Below are 15,981 nucleotides of genomic sequence, written 5' to 3'. Positions count from 1 at the left end.
ATTTGGAAGAATAAATTGGTTACAGTTTAGACATTTCACAGCCTTCTTTTAAACACACTGTGTGTGATGATCCTGTAACAAAGGTGGACAGAGCAAACGATTGGGACTCACTTTCCCTTCCTCATTCTCACTTTTCAAGCATCAGTAGTGTAAATAATAAGGAAATAAAAGTGGATTGTCAAAAATATGGAAAAAAACAAACAAAAAAAACAAAACGATTTCCTTCGTCAAATTTTCATTACACTCTTTTTTTGTCTTCATGTGTTGACATATCTTAAGACATGTTTTAGTTCAAATATTAAAAAAGGAATAAGTCTTCTGTGCAAGTATCTGTGCAACTTATAATGCATCTGTGTGTGTGTGTGCGCGTATGCGTGTGTGTGTGTGTGTGTGACAAACAGTGCAAAATGCACAGTATACTTCTTCATCAGGGATGTGTAAGTTACTTTTACTGTTCATTCATGTCTTTTTTTGTTTTCATTCCATGCTGAACCTTCACCTGACCATTTTGGGCTGAAAGCTCTACACACAGACTGAGACAATGATAATGAGTATAACTCCTCTTCTTTAGCAGCCATTCCAGGCATTCAGCAGGAAATATTTGGCCTGATTTAATGTCAGACAGAGAAGAAGATTGTTTATATTTTATGGTTTGTGTAAACATCTTGTTTAATCTCATAGTACAACTGAGAAATAAACTAAGTGTAAATATTGATCAAGAAAAACAGCACAGGGATCTTTTTAATATTGAAGTCTTTCATGGAATTCTGATAGAACGTTGATGTATTTGGAAAGGAAAGGAGGCTGAATGATTATTTCCATGCCCTTGTGTTTTGCTATTCTCATCAGTGGGAGGCGTACACTATAAAAATGAATAATTCAGTAACTTCAAAGCAAGCAGTAAGTACCTGAAAATGTTCAAAAGCTAAAAAAATCTGAAATGTAATTCATAGTGTTCTTTGAAGATAGTTCTTTTGTCTTTGAAGAGGCTGTTCATACTTAAATCTGAAGCTTTATTTTAATTGCAGTCTGAAGATTCTTTATCCCAGTGCTCTTGATTTCTTCCTCAATCTTTTAGAGTGCAGTGACCACTGCTCTCAAGTGCCAAAAGTTCAGAGTAAATTACAGGCCTGATAAAAAAAAAGAAAGTCTGGCAGGGGTCTTTTCTCACTAGATTATGCTTACAAGACATGGTTCTGTGCTTGCAAGCCCCTTAAGTTTGAAGGATGATTACTGACAAAACTGCACACTCATTATGATAAGTCTAAAGACCCATCCTGGATTGGCAGAAATCCCAATGCTGTTTTTACTTTAGCTGCACTTTGATGTCTTAGCAAGTGCTAGAGACTTCTTCAGGACTTTTCGAACGACTGACTTTATTTTTGTTTTGCTGCTGACTCTGCTCTTTTCAGGCAATTAGTGCCCAGTGGTGTAGATGACAGGGAGCTTTCGCTGAGCAACGTATACACTACTCAGAGTTTCTAAATAGAGACCACCATGTGGGAAGTCACTTTGAAACTGTGCTGTTGCCCCACCCCACTAGCTTGTTTTTTTTTTTTTACATTAATGTTTATTTGCTGAATATGTTGCTCAGAAGCAGATGAAAATAATTTATATGTGAATAATTTTGTAATTTTATTATTTTACGCCTGTTTATTTTATATCATGTTTTAAAAAATAAAAATGCAAAAAATATTCTCTAGCCCCAGAGAGATCAAAAAACAACTTTGCTTTTACCTTATTCCAATCTGTGCTGAGCTTTATGTGCCACCATCATCCTTTGCTGAGGGAAGCCAGTGAGGAAAAACTTTTACTTTTATTACTACTAGAGAGTACATTGTTTATATTTATGCTGTGTAAAAATATTAAAATTCATAATACCTCCTCCAACCTGAAAATGAAGCAACAAACAGAGAAACAAACATTTCCCTGATTTCTGCCGGGGAAATGTCCTGAGCAGAATTCAGCTCCATTGCCAGCCATGTACTCGAATCTGCAGTGAGTAAAATAGGTTTCGAATACAACAATGTTTTGTTTTGTTTTCCAGAAAATGTGCTTTTAACATTTCTAAACTTTAAATGAACACCAGATGTCGGCAATAATCAAAGTAATCCACAAATCTAATAAAATCAATGCAATTTAGTTAATAAATAAGGATGAGGGTTAAAAAACTTTAAATCATGGAAAACATTTTTTATTCCGACTACTTCCTTCTTCAGAGGTAGTATGAACGCAACATAACAAGACACCATTGCTTGTTCCTTGTTAATTATTTCCACTTTATTTATTACTGGGAGTTCTCCAAATGTTCTCCACCCAACATATCTTTTGAAAAGTTTTTAAAACTTTTATCTTTTAGCAAAGATAAATGTGCTCAAATTCCAGTTTTTTTTGTGTGTGTGGAAATCCTTAGTTCTACATCACAGGTAATTTATTATGTATTTATCTTACAAATAAATAATGACAAAAATTCGTTTGAGTACCACTAAAAGCAGAGAATGTAACACCAGTGGTAATTGTACCACAGTTGGAGAACTGTGGCCTTAAACAGATGGATCAAAGATTTGTCACATAAAAGGACATGTTTAATCCACTACTAGTGCTGAAAAAAAGGTGCAAAGCCTTCCGGTTGTGAACAATATGTAGCAAAATCTGCAGAACAGCTGCTGTGTTTCCTTTCAATGGTTTTAACAAAGAAAATGGAGGCTTGGTAAGTAGCAATATCTCTCTTTAAAGAGTGTTTTTAAGTATTATCATTACTCTAAATGACAGCAGGTAATCAGGTACAATGTGGCTAATTGCTCTAATTACCTGATGAGAAAAAACAATTGTCTCCCAGGGACATGCCAGGCTCTAGCTTTGAAACCAGATGGTGCTGCAGGCATCTGTAGCTTTATAAGAGATAGACCTAATTACAGCGCAATTCACAGACATTACTGTCTATCCAGTAGACATGGAGTCGTGAGAGGAAAGGAAATTGGGGAAAAGAGAGGATGACGTGTGAGAATGCAACCGGCATGATGTTCTGGAACGACATATTGCACCACAGGAATGTATACATCAAGGTTTTTGTTTTTTTTTTCTTTCTAAACCATGTTTGCGTCGAGTGATGCCCTGCATCACAGTAGCTTCTATGGAAAATACTTTATAGTGACTCGATGGAGGTTATCTGTTTTTCAGTTTGTCTTTGTGTTTTGTTGGAAATTATTTGATACAAACCACTTGTGGTAAAGTAAATAAAATATCTTGCATTTGGTAACATACATACAACTGAAAGGTTCTCGTATCTCACGTTTTATCTCCTTTAGCAGCTGATAAACCTACAGCCAAAACCTTTTTTTCTTCTTTTTGGTTTGCTGCAAACAACTGTGAAACTGGGTTATTTTCTATCACAAATTGCTTGTTTGCCCTTGGTAGAGTGAGATCAATGCATTTAAACCTTGCATTGAGGCTGAGGGCTCTTAATTCCTTTAAGGATGTGACCTCAGACACCAAAACATTGGAGGCATTTTGAGTCATTAATGGCAGAGGTCTGAAGTGAACACCGACTGTAAGAGGGGAATGTTCTAATTTGTGAAGATAGTAAGGATTTCCTTACAAACTGTAACAATGAGATCACATTCAAAGCACTCTATTTACATTAAAATGTGTGTTTTTACCATATTTCATTTCAGTTTTTCAATTTTTACATTATATTTTGAATGTTCTTAGTTGCAAAGTAGTTCACTATGCTACTATGCTAATTCTCTGTATTGTTTTTTTCATTTTTCTTGGAAATCCAATAATCAGATATCTATACCTGCATATCCTTACAGGGTCATGGGAGAGCTGTTGCTTATTTCCAGCAGCCATTGAACAAGAGTGGGGATACACCCTAGACAGCTCACCAGTCAGTCACAGGGCAAAACACAGTCATGCATGCATACGCATGCACTCTTACCTAACAGCAATTTAGAGTATTCAGTTGACCTAACAATCATATTTTTCATACAGAAAAATCACCGGTGATATTATGTTAAATATGTACCAACAGTGTTGGTTTTGGTCTCCGTGAGGTCGTATAGCGTTAAGTTCACAATGTAGTGAAATTCAGAAAACTCAGAATACTCCACACATTGTTGTTAAAGCTATAGAGCAAAGCCATGCTCTATTATTTTTGCACAAGACGAGGCCCATTCATGCCATTTTGTAAGCAGCTTCCTGAGAAATAATATGGTACAAAACAATGTTTTGGTATAATAGTTTCGACCTACATTAATTCACAAAGAATCTTGTTTTAAAAAAAGAATTCATATTACACTTAAATGGCATTGAGTTCAGATATGCTGGCATGCAATTCAAGAGCGTAGTATTTACAAGTCACATCTACTTTGGAAGTTTGTGTGAGCAAATAAAAGGATAAAAAGTGAAAGAAAAACACCAGATTGTACCAGTTGCTAATTGTTAGGTTAACACAACTTTACACAGCGTTAGACACACGTGACATTCATTTATCATGAAATCAATCATTTTGGGTTACTTGACAAGAAGTTTTCTTTTTTTCTGCAAAGAGGCTTCTGCTGTATTGTGTTTGCACAGGAATTTAATTGAGACCATTCACAACCTGCAAGAAATCAAACTTTGAATTAAGATCTAAACACTCCTGAAAACAATCGCTGAAAGTTTACCTCTCGCAGTTACCAGAAAACACAAAAATAAACAGTGTAAATCTTTCCGTACTGTTGTACAGGTTTATCAGTTATCAAGAACTTCATCAGATATTAGCAACAACACGACCTTACCTCCCACAGTCAGTGTAGCAGTGTATGTCAAATCTGTTGAGTCAGTGGAAGGTTCTCTGTGTTTCCTGCCAGCAGTAAGTAATGTGAAAAGCATAATACTATCAGACTTTGCAGACTGTGATATTTGATCTTTTAGCAAAGCTCGCCCTGCGGCGCTGCATAGCTGGTGGCTTTCACACATCAGGCACTGGGCTGCCATTTTGTTTTTATCAGTTTTCCGCCTGCCAGCTGTGAAGTCCTCTTTGTCTCCATCCATGTCTTTAATAGGCAACGGTAGCAGGGAGGAAATAATGAATCATGCTTTTAATTGATGTTTTTAATGGAAGGCTTCAGAAACAGCAACGCTCTTTAATACACAAAAATATCCTGCTGCTGCCTATACAAACTACCGACCGTATAACAGAGCGTGTCACGGTGTATTCACCCACTGTGTGCTAAAGTATTATATTATTTTATTAAATACAGATGATTCCACCACTTTTAGGTTTGTCTAAGCCAACATAGGCGTGCATTTTTTTTTAATTACAGAAAACAAATGGACCAGAGTTACAAGCTGCCCCGAACAAATGTAGCTACATCAAAGCACATTCCACTTGGTGTGAAGTCTGTAGTGCTTTTTAATTGATGCCAGCATGTTTTGCTTTAATAAACCATCTAAGATTAGAAGGGGCCTTTATGGAATCACCCTTCGACTTTCCAAGGGAAAGAATTTGTGGGGATCTGTTTTTGATAGGGGAAGACAAATAATCAGGTCATTATGGGTAACCATAAAGTGTGCTGGAAATTTGAGCAAAAACATGGAAAAACCTGGCCTTTGTAAAGGTTGGAAAGAGGCAGTGTGGCACAGAATCTTTAAGCTTTTAAGGATAATTTAGATTTCTATAGATAGTGCATGGGTCAAAGAAAGGAAAATAGGGTCAGTGATGTCATGGCTGCATTACAAAAATGCAGATTTTTAAGGTTTTTCAATGGTGTCTTTTACATTATTACTATTATTATTATTATTATTATTATTATTATTATTATTATTATTATTATTATTAATAGCCTTTATTTAACCAGATACAAAACCTACTTGAGATCTGCAATCTCTTTTTCCAAGAGATTGTAAAAGAGATTACTACTATCTAGCAAGATAGCAGCAATGTTTACAGGTCTGAGCATTTTCATTCAATCAGAATGCATTTGTTTAATTTTAAAGGCATCAAAGCATAAATGAATAAAAACAGTTAATAAATAAAAACATAACTTCACCTTCTTTACCTTTCCCACATGTTTTTTTCTTCCCTAACACACGTATTGCTTTATGAGGGTGTAAATTTTCTATTATTCATTCACCAAGTTACCAGGATTTGGCTCCGTTGGATGCTTTGCATATCTAGAGATCCCAGCATGTTCAGTCATAACAGAAACAAAGAATTAGGAAAAAAGTTAGTTCTTGTTTGATCAGTGACGTGCGGTGAGGGGAGGCAGGTGAGGCAAAGCCTCACCTGTCATCATGGAAAAATAATAATAAAATCATTTATATTGCTATTTTCACCCTGTGGTTTGTACTATTTTTTACTTAGCTTAACCAATTCTGATTATGTTTTTCTTCAAAATCGCTGGATTTCAACTTTATATGCATCTTCTGACTCTAAAACTTCTGAATTGTCTCATTTAACAGTATGTAGGCAATTAGTTCCCTAAGACAGGGTTTTTAGCAAACCACAGATAAAACACAGACAGCAGTTCATTAGGGAAATGTTAAACCTAGTTAAGTTTCTTACAGGGAAGGAAAGTAGCAAACATAGATCTGTTAAAATTTATTTACCAAAACATTTGAGTATGATCAAGTTTAATTTCCTCTAAAGAAATTGTCCTCCCTGCTGTGACATTTGCCATTTTCCAAATCAAAACCACCGTACTCATAAAACCTCAAGACCGTTTCTGGTCATGCTTTTAACAGGGAGCTGCTTGGAGTGGTAATGCACTTAAAAAGGGGGTCCTGGGCAAGTTTTCAAAGGTAACAGGGTATGTTTCCATTCAGATTCCATGACTGACTGTTAATGGTGGTGTTTCCCAGTGAGGCTGCGGTATCGCAGAAGTTCTTGGTTTTATTTTTTTGCTCTGCATATTGGAAAGAAATTATTTCCAACCTAGATGAGTCATGTCAACAACACGCTGATGATGCTTCAACCTACAAAACCACTCTGAAATGCCAAACAACTTTTATGAACACTTTGTTTTTAATAATAAAAAGTCCAGAAATTTAAATAGATTTTTTTTTTCATATGTATTCCAATTAGATCAAGTGAAGGACATTTTAGTTGTTTGGTTAGTGCTGTACTATTTAAACAACCTGTGCTTTATGAGTTCTCTCCTGAAAAAACCAAAACATTTCTTTACCCAAACAAATTAATGGTCTGAGACATTCAAAGGCAAATGAGGAGAAATTTAAATTGCTATTTAAAGTTCATCCCAAGACAGCTTCAACCATAAAACTGCGCCTCAGTTGGTGCTCTTTTAATGACGTAACTGTTTTACAACTTGTTTCTTCTGGTGTCACTGTAGCCAAATGGGATAACTAACCCAAATACCTGTGGGTCACTGGCCCATGACAGGGGAACAAGACATGGGCATGAATACTCACACCAAAGGGAAATTTAAAGTGGTCAGTTAACCTGATATGTATGTTTTGCAACAGTCAGAGAAAACTGTAGCCTGCCCATTATCTTCCGGTTGATTCTCATCTCCCTTCTGAGCTCAGTCTGGTATTTCTCCCATTGAGTTGGATTTCTCCTGTTGAATTTCAACCAGGCCAGTCAGCAAATGGAAGGAGGAATTGTGAATGATGATGTCAATTTTCTGAGCTGTTTTGTAATTGTAGTTTTACCTGTAGTTTTAGCAATGGCAGCGGAGGAAGTGAACGAAACCATTCATTTTGTATTGGCCACACTTCCACATATTATAAGTACGCAACATAAGCTATATATATATATATCTCCTCTCCGAGGCCTGGGAGAGACTGTAAAAAAATAGATAAATAACCCAGTGTGTACACACCCACCTTAACTTTGATATCTGACAGCATTCATCATCTCTAGTTCATCAGCTGGAATTTGATTCTTCTACTCTTAATAGAGGTTCTTGAAAACACAGATTGGGAGTTATTTATGCAGTGTTTTCCATTTTGTAGAAGACTTTAAGCAAAATTTCTTTTTTTTTTTGTTTTGTTTTTTGTGGTTCCATTACTAAAAATGGTAAAAAAAAAAAAATAAAATAAAAAAAAGTTTTTTGCAGACTCTGCGTCATTGGTAGTGTGTAGAGTGATGCAAAAGCTAAGTGTTTGCCATTCATGAAAGAACCACTACTGTTCATTTATCTGAAAAAACATAATTTAAAAACTGCAATTTATAGTGATTTAGATCCCCCCATTTAGCAGCTATCTTTGTGATCATTTGGTCAAGTCTGAGTATGTTCAGTTCAACGAGGCCCGGATCATTAAGTTTTTGGATCTAATTCCCCCTCAAAACACTGCGGCAAAGTGTCTCCCGCCTTGTCTTGGGAAAGGGGAGTTTCACAACAAACAGGTGATTACTATCGGAGGGGAAACAAATGACGGCCCTGGTTCAGAACCAACGCTGCAACCTTATAGGGAAGATTACTGACAGGTGGGGCCGATTGGCAAACAATGGTCCAGTAGTGGGGCTTGAAGAGTGGATGATTGCTGACAGATGGAACCCTCCGATTCTAAGAAGAAAGCAATCAGGTGGCAGATGAGGATGTGGGGGATCAGTTGGGGGAAACCGGCTCCACGGTTGTGGCCATTGCAGATGAAAGGCTGGGATGATGTCACCCTGACTCAGCGTACACAATCCTACTTACCTTGGCCTCAAGCAAGAATGATGTAATGCCTTTCTTTAAATGCTCTGTGGGAGTTTTGTCCCTCACCATAAGGTTTGGAAGGGTCACAAGAAGCTGTCAAATTACCGCTTCTACAACTAGACAACTACAGTAATGTATACGCTTAAAACACTGCACAGGCTTTAGTGGAAAAAAGTACATTTTGTAGGTGGCTTTTCCATTTTTTACTCTGATTCATTACATTTGCTTGGGCATTTAATTGTTGTTACATTTTTCTAATTACTTTTAGAGCTGATAAGGAAGCTAATAAATGGGGGTCTCATTTAGAGCACTCAAATTGATAACAAGACCAATCAATTTGCTGGAGTATAGATAATGGGGAGTTAATTAAATAGTAATTACAATCAATGTCTCTGTAGCTCTTCAGAAAAGAACGGAGGAACAAGATTAGTAAATTTAAATGGATGAAGATAAAATAGGGAATGCACATTGATTCTCTCTACAGGTTTTTTCCGTATCTCCTCAACAACACAAAAAATTATTTTACCTTGAGTCCAGCCTACCTGCTGCTCAAAGTCTTTCTGCGGATAGGAATAGTTTCCAGCCCTGCACAATCTCAGAGACCAAAGCCATTTACAAGATAAATGCACATGTGCAAAAGATAAGGTTTTACACCAAGATAAAATGTCTAAACTTTATTTCTTTCAGTTGGACTTCCAGTAAATAGAAGTATATTGTATGTTTTGTTTTTAGTTACTCTTCGGTACTTATGCAAATGGTTCTTTTGAATGGTAACACTAAGAAAGTCTCACATACTAAGCAGACATATTTTATTCTGCTGTCTGTTCCCCCACTCTTTTTCCAAATAACCTTATGTACCCTTAATATATTCTTTTCAGGTGATATTTTATTTCAATTAAGTCAGGAATATCAGTCTCCTTTAGTTTGCTGTTTTGAAAGACTTACTCAAAATAATGTATTTAGTAAATTTTTGGTTTGATTAGGACCAAACACCAGAAATGCCAGCCAATTTTCTTTTTTTTTTACTTGTAGATTGTTACATTTCTTCCTTTTTTCTTAATGAATGTTTTGTTTAATGTATCAGGTTTTTTTTTATAACTAGTCACCCTCCATAGGTAATGAATATTGTGCAGGTAGAAGTTGTTTTAATATGCTGTCTCCAGAGAGACAGTGAATCAAATGAAACATTTTCTCTCCTTTCTGCAGTTCAAGTCTGTACACTGATACAATTAGTTATTTTTTTATGTTTTGCTTTTTTGGGGGGTACAACAGGAAAGCTCAATCCTCCGTTTTCATTCGTCAAATCAACCTAACCACGTGAATCAAAGAAATCCAATTTCCAGCTTAACAGCCTTGTGAAGTTAATGTGGCGATAATTACAATGAAATTCGGAGAAACAACTTCACTCAACACGTGTGTGATGCCCAGTCATTGGTAACAAACCAAGGGTGAACTCCTGGAAAACGTGACATGGAAGAAAACATAATTATTCTCTGAGATGCAGCTATAATTAAACATTTCTGAAGGGAGTGGCAGCACACCTGGAATTCCTCCCAAGTGAAAGTGACAGTGAAAGTGTCATCATCATGGCATCATAATGATTTTAACACGGGGTTTTATTTCGCCTGTTACCATAGCAGAGGCTAACACATACAGCTGGTAGTTACTTTAAATGCAGAGAAAGACCAGAATAGATGTAGTGAAACAGGCATTGAAGAAAATACTCAGCGGTATGGCTGCTAAAAGAGAAAGGACATAGAGTTTAACCAATTTTGGGAGTTGTGACCTTGTTTACTCAGAGATAAAAAGAAACATAGTTACTTGAAGAAAATATTAGTGTGCATCCTAAAAAAAAAAGTTTCGGTAGTTTATGTTATGACTGGCAACCACGGTGTAACACAGATGTCACTGCAGTCACTGCAACTGTGGTTAAAGCCATGTTTGCATATGTGGTTATCATATAATCATGACATGGCCTTATTCGTTTATACTGTGTGTAACAATATCTAAACACAGCTGAAAGCCGCATTATTAATACATAGCAGAGGTTTTTTTGTAACACATATGCAATCTGACAGAAATGCTGCATTTGGAATTGCTGAAGCACAGCTAAAGAGATCCATTGCACCATAGTTTTAACCACAAACGCGGCCGAAACCTGAGGGAAAAAAAACCATAGCTACTGCCGCAGTTTTGCCAAGCGTTGCCGGACAAATGAGCTGCAGCTGTGATAACATCCAGTAGCTGTAAAGGGTTAGAGATAGCCCACTTATGGCAAGAGTAATGAGCAATAAATATATCATGTACTGTGCCATGTTAACTCTTCTGTAGTGTCTGCAGAGTTTTTAAAAAAGTCCTCTCAGCTTGGTGGAAAGAAGACCCTGTGAATGACACAAATTACATCAAAAGTTTTCATTAATGAAGACAATTTTTTAAGGTGTAATATAATGTAGTTCTTAACAGAGTGAAGTAACTTACCTTCATTTGTTATAAAAATTGTTAGAAATATCAAAAATAATTGAAAAGACATTTGACTTTGCTATTTGACGCCTTGAAACTGGGCTGTCTCTTTAAGAAAGTCCTGCTCTTTCCGACACTCCGCCGCCTTCAGCACGTCATCACAACAGTGCCTTTCCACTATGACGCTATAAATCATTTTTTGAAGCGTTGGACTGAGAAGTAGATCATATGATGAGCTCAGCAGACTCACAGTACCTCCAGGTGTTGCTAATTGCTGCTGCCACTTGTCTGGTGAAAGAAGGAGCCACCAGTGATTCAAGGATGTCTCAAACATACACGAAAGAATCAAAGCAACTCACTAAGTTAGGTTTTGATTAGGGAGTAACATTATAAAATAATATAATGCTCAAAGAAGTCAATTTTATATAATATCCCCTGCATGGAGAAAAAATGTATCAAGGAAAAAAAAAAGTAATAATAATCACTCAATATTTTTTTTTCCACTAAATTTCACAATGTTATTTTACATATTCATGTAATGCAAATCAAAATAACTTACCTCGTCAACAGTGCAAAACCCAGTTGCACTTGTGTAAGTGTTACACTGAGGTTGACAGAAAAAAAAATATTGGGACAGGGTGAAATACAACACTTCCTTCCACCATTTTCTTCGGCGCCACCACTTTCATTTGTCAAAAACCCAGAAGATGTCCAATGGTAATCATTTTTGGAGATTCACATAAATGTATTTTTGGAACATTATTGTAGCTGGTTTCAAATTTTTTCCAATAAGCAAGGAAGGCCTGGACAAAAAAAAGGGGGTTAGCACTTGAGCGAAACTGAAGATATTCCAACGTGGCTTGCAAAAGACTAATCTGCCCTGTAGCTCAGCAACATGCAAACACACAAAACTTTATTTGTAAAGCAGACGGATCTGTTATATGATACCATCCCACTTTAGTTATGGTGTGGGTCCCTGGTTTTCTTATGCTTGGCAGCAAAGCAAAAATGGAAATTATGAATTGAATTAATTTTAATCTGTGGCTTTTCTGAATCCCAAAATAGCTTTCCACTTATTTTGCCTCTATTTACGTACTGCATACTAAGAATCTGAATTTTATAAGTAAACGTTTCTTTCCCTCAGCCTAAATCTCAATGCAAAACAAACGCAGTATAACCATATTAAATGTTCAAGTGCCTGGAGAAATTTTTATTTGTGGTAAAATGAATACTTGTTACATATGAGAAGTGACTATGAGCAGCACCAGCACACTTATTTGACATGCGCGTTAATGCCAGCACAGCATTCTTTGTGGCTGTTCAAGTTTCCGACTTCAAGAGGTTAACTAGGGAACACTTGAGATGTTCTGAGCAGGATGTTCTTCCCATTTTCCCGATTTCACCTGGTGCTTTCCACTAGGCATTAGCGATGGTAAATTTAAGTCTCTTGAGTAACTGTTGTTCTCTTTCCCAACAAAAAACATTGTCACTAAAGCTTCAGCACCTGCATCTGGTTTGAAAAATGGTAACAAAAGAGAGCAAATAAAGTCAATGAATCAGTATGTCATTGCAGCTTTTGTTCTTGTGGTTCCTTACAGATGAATTGTCCAAAGAGAAGAATAGAAAGTCTTTCCACTCAGATTTGCAAATTTTGATTCAGTACAACTTGAATCATTAAACTGGGTGATTGCATAGCTCACCAGTTCTAGTTGGCACAGAATAACATTGCAGTTGTGTCAGATTATATAACCTAACAGACAGTTTGATATGTACAATAAAAAAACAAAAAAAAACATTTGCTTGTGTGTAATAATAAACCCATAATCCAAGTGACATTATTATTATTATTATTTTTTATGTGAAATATTTTACCAGATATCCAACTAGTAGAGTTTTTATGCACTGTGGTATTGCAGTAAGAAGATCCCAGCCAGGACTTCATAGAGCTTGGATGTTTTCTATGTGCTTGACTCGGTTCTGTCTGGCGCCCTCCCAGAGTTTAACATCATATGAGTTATATCACTTGGTTTTTATAAATTGCCCTTAAAGATGAATGGGTGTTCTTGGTTGTTTGTCCTGTATTGCTGTGAATAGACGATTATGGAAGGGCAGATGGATGAATGGATCAGGTATAACCCTATAGACTGTCTTGAAGTTGCAGTCAGTCAGGAAGTCATGATTTCACTGGTAATATTTTCCAACTCCCCTTTACAAAGGTCCTACAAATTTACCTGTTTATTAGTACATATCTCATCAAAAGCACCTTTTTAAGAAAAGGAAACATTATCTCAGTTGGATTGCAGAGAAGAACTACATCTTGTGGTCATGTGTTTACATTTGACTTAAAACGGTGAAGAAAAGTGAGTGAGAGATTGCGGTCAAAAATGTGGAAGGAGACTCAGATGAACTCTGATTTCTGTAAATGTAAAATCAGTTGGGGTTTATTTTAAAGCGTCCCTTCTATTTTTATAGTAACTTCTGCTGCACATTTCTTAATATTAGTCTAGGACATGGATTTGTTAAGAGTGCAGAGCAACATTAGATTAGCCCATTTGCACAATGTAAACACAGTGCTATTCAGCCAAGACAATGAGTGCATGGATGAGATACTGTTATGGCTATCTTGCTGAAGTGACATCCAGGACCATTCGCCCATACACACACACACGCACGCACACACACTCACTGCCTCCTTGTAAATCAGAGAGGCAGCTGACCTGGGGAAAGTCAATGCCCTCCACAACAATGATTGAGCATAATTGAATCATGCGTGCTCACGGTCTAGCCTCAGCCACATCAAAAGAGTGTGAAACTTCCATGCTTAGAGAGACCCTGATGAGTAAATGGAAAGGGTGTTGTCCATTAAAGAGAAGCCCTGATTTTTCTCACGTATTTTGGGGTTTGCAGAGCTGCTTTTTAGGTGGTCCTGCAGAAAACCAGGCACCGAAGGACTCCAGGGGTCTGCACAGTGTTGAGCTTTTTTTCCTCCTTGGATCTGGTGTGATGTCCAAGTGTTATTTTTCTCTCTTTTTTCACTCTCGGTTCCACTTGTTTTGCCTTCCCTTAATGAGACATCAAAGACCAACACGGCACAGCTGTGATTTAGTCTCGTGTGAACTCTTTGTGCTGGAGCTACTTGTGTTTTGTTAATGTTGAAAGAAACATCAATTTACTGAAATTGTCGAAGGCTAGAATTGAGCATTTTTTGTTGGAATACAAAGTTTCTTACATAGACTGTCAAGGTCATAAATTAAATAGTAATTGGTGGCTCTATTGAGCAGACAGGTTATCCCTAGCAAATAAAATTGTCAGTTGAATGTTAATTACTTGAAAAATCTGGAGATCACAGCAGAAACACCCAGCTAGCTTTACTCTATTCTGGATACAAAGGTTATTGTTTATAAATGCAGCAGAAAATATGTAAAATTCTCTTTGAACTGTGTAATATAAGATGAGATAACAGCCCTCTTCATTTCCTTCTTTCTTCCTCTCAACTTGAGTGACTTTGAAGTCTGACTTCATCTTTGCTGACACANCCACTACACTACAGGAACTGAACTTCTCTGCTTTGTTTCAGTTTGAGGTTCTAAAGTTGGTGATGTGAGATGCAACGCATGAAAATTTCAACTGAGGTTTGCACTCAGATGCCTGGATTCAGAGTACAGACCATGACACCACAGAGCCCTTGTTGACCTTTAGTAAACACCTGTCATGAATAGAACATGCAAAATCTGTTTCTGTCTGGTTTCGAACCAGAGACCTTTTGCATATGAAGCGAATGTGATAACCACTACACTACAGAAACTCATGTTCTCTGCAGTTTTCCTGGTAGATAATCCAAATTTTTTTAGAGACTAATAACGAGCATGGAACAATGTCAAATACCACAGATCCTCTCAGAGAGCACAGTAACTTGGTGAACAAACTGTCAGACTTATACTTGTGCCTAATTTCATATTACAGTCCATAAACTAAGCCTGGGATCAACAAATTGTATTGAAGATGTCATTAGCAGAGACAAATGGTTCTACAGAGTCTTGGCTAAATGGCTAAAAAATAAAATCAATACTTACAAATAAAAAATGGTTCAAAAATAAAATTAATACATTAAAATAAAAAAATATCTCTGGAATACAATCAACACTTGAGAATTAAAAATGGTTCAAAAATAAAATCAACACTTAAAAATACAAAATCTCTGGAAAATAAAATATTATGTATGTTGTTTTGAAAAACATTAGAATATAAGCACTTTTATCAAATTTTCATTGTGGTAATATCATGTAAGTTCTTCTTAAATCCATGGAAACTCAACAGTTTGTAAGGTAGGTGAGTTAGCTCAGCAGGTTAGAGCACCATACTGGTAATGCTGAGGTCATCGGTTCAAACCTCACATGGTCAATTCATGTCTAAGGTCTTTCAGACAATCAACACTTCAAAATAAATAAGGGTTCAAAAATAAAATCAACACTTCACAATAAAAAAATGTTTCAAAAATAAAATCAACACTTCACAATTAAAAAATGGTTCAAAAATAAAATCAACACTTTACAATAAATAAGGTTTCAAAAATAAAATCAACACTTCACAATTAAAAAAAATGGTTCAAAAATAAAATCAAGAGTTCAAAATGTATAATGGTAACTGTTTCTGTCTGTTCAGTCCATATAATCAATACTTACAAATAAAAAATGGTTAGGACACGCATTACAAACCTTTTGTTGAAATGGCGTGTTAAATTCAAGTCTCCATTACAGACCAGAGAAAACTAAAGAGAATGCAACATTGTGTTAATCCATTTGAGGAGGCAGTAGTTTATCTTGAGGAAATAAATGACGATGCAAAAGTTAATTAGACTGTAACATGCGCAGTC

At 36.3% G+C, this 15,981-nt stretch overlaps 1 non-coding gene across 1 annotated transcript; it reads right to left on the bottom strand.

Annotated features, from left to right (window-relative positions):
• Positions 1-14,840: 14,840 nt before the first annotated feature.
• trnam-cau (transfer RNA methionine (anticodon CAU)) lies at positions 14,841-14,913 on the bottom strand. Its single transcript has one exon. It is a non-coding gene; the product is annotated as a tRNA-Met (tRNA).
• Positions 14,914-15,981: the final 1,068 nt, after the last annotated feature.

The sequence above is a fragment of the Poecilia formosa genome, unplaced genomic scaffold, assembly GCF_000485575.1.
Source record: "Poecilia formosa unplaced genomic scaffold, Poecilia_formosa-5.1.2 Scaffold10, whole genome shotgun sequence".
Classification (NCBI taxonomy): Eukaryota; Metazoa; Chordata; class Actinopteri; order Cyprinodontiformes; family Poeciliidae; genus Poecilia; species Poecilia formosa.
This window is presented reverse-complemented; position numbering and strand designations above follow the sequence as displayed.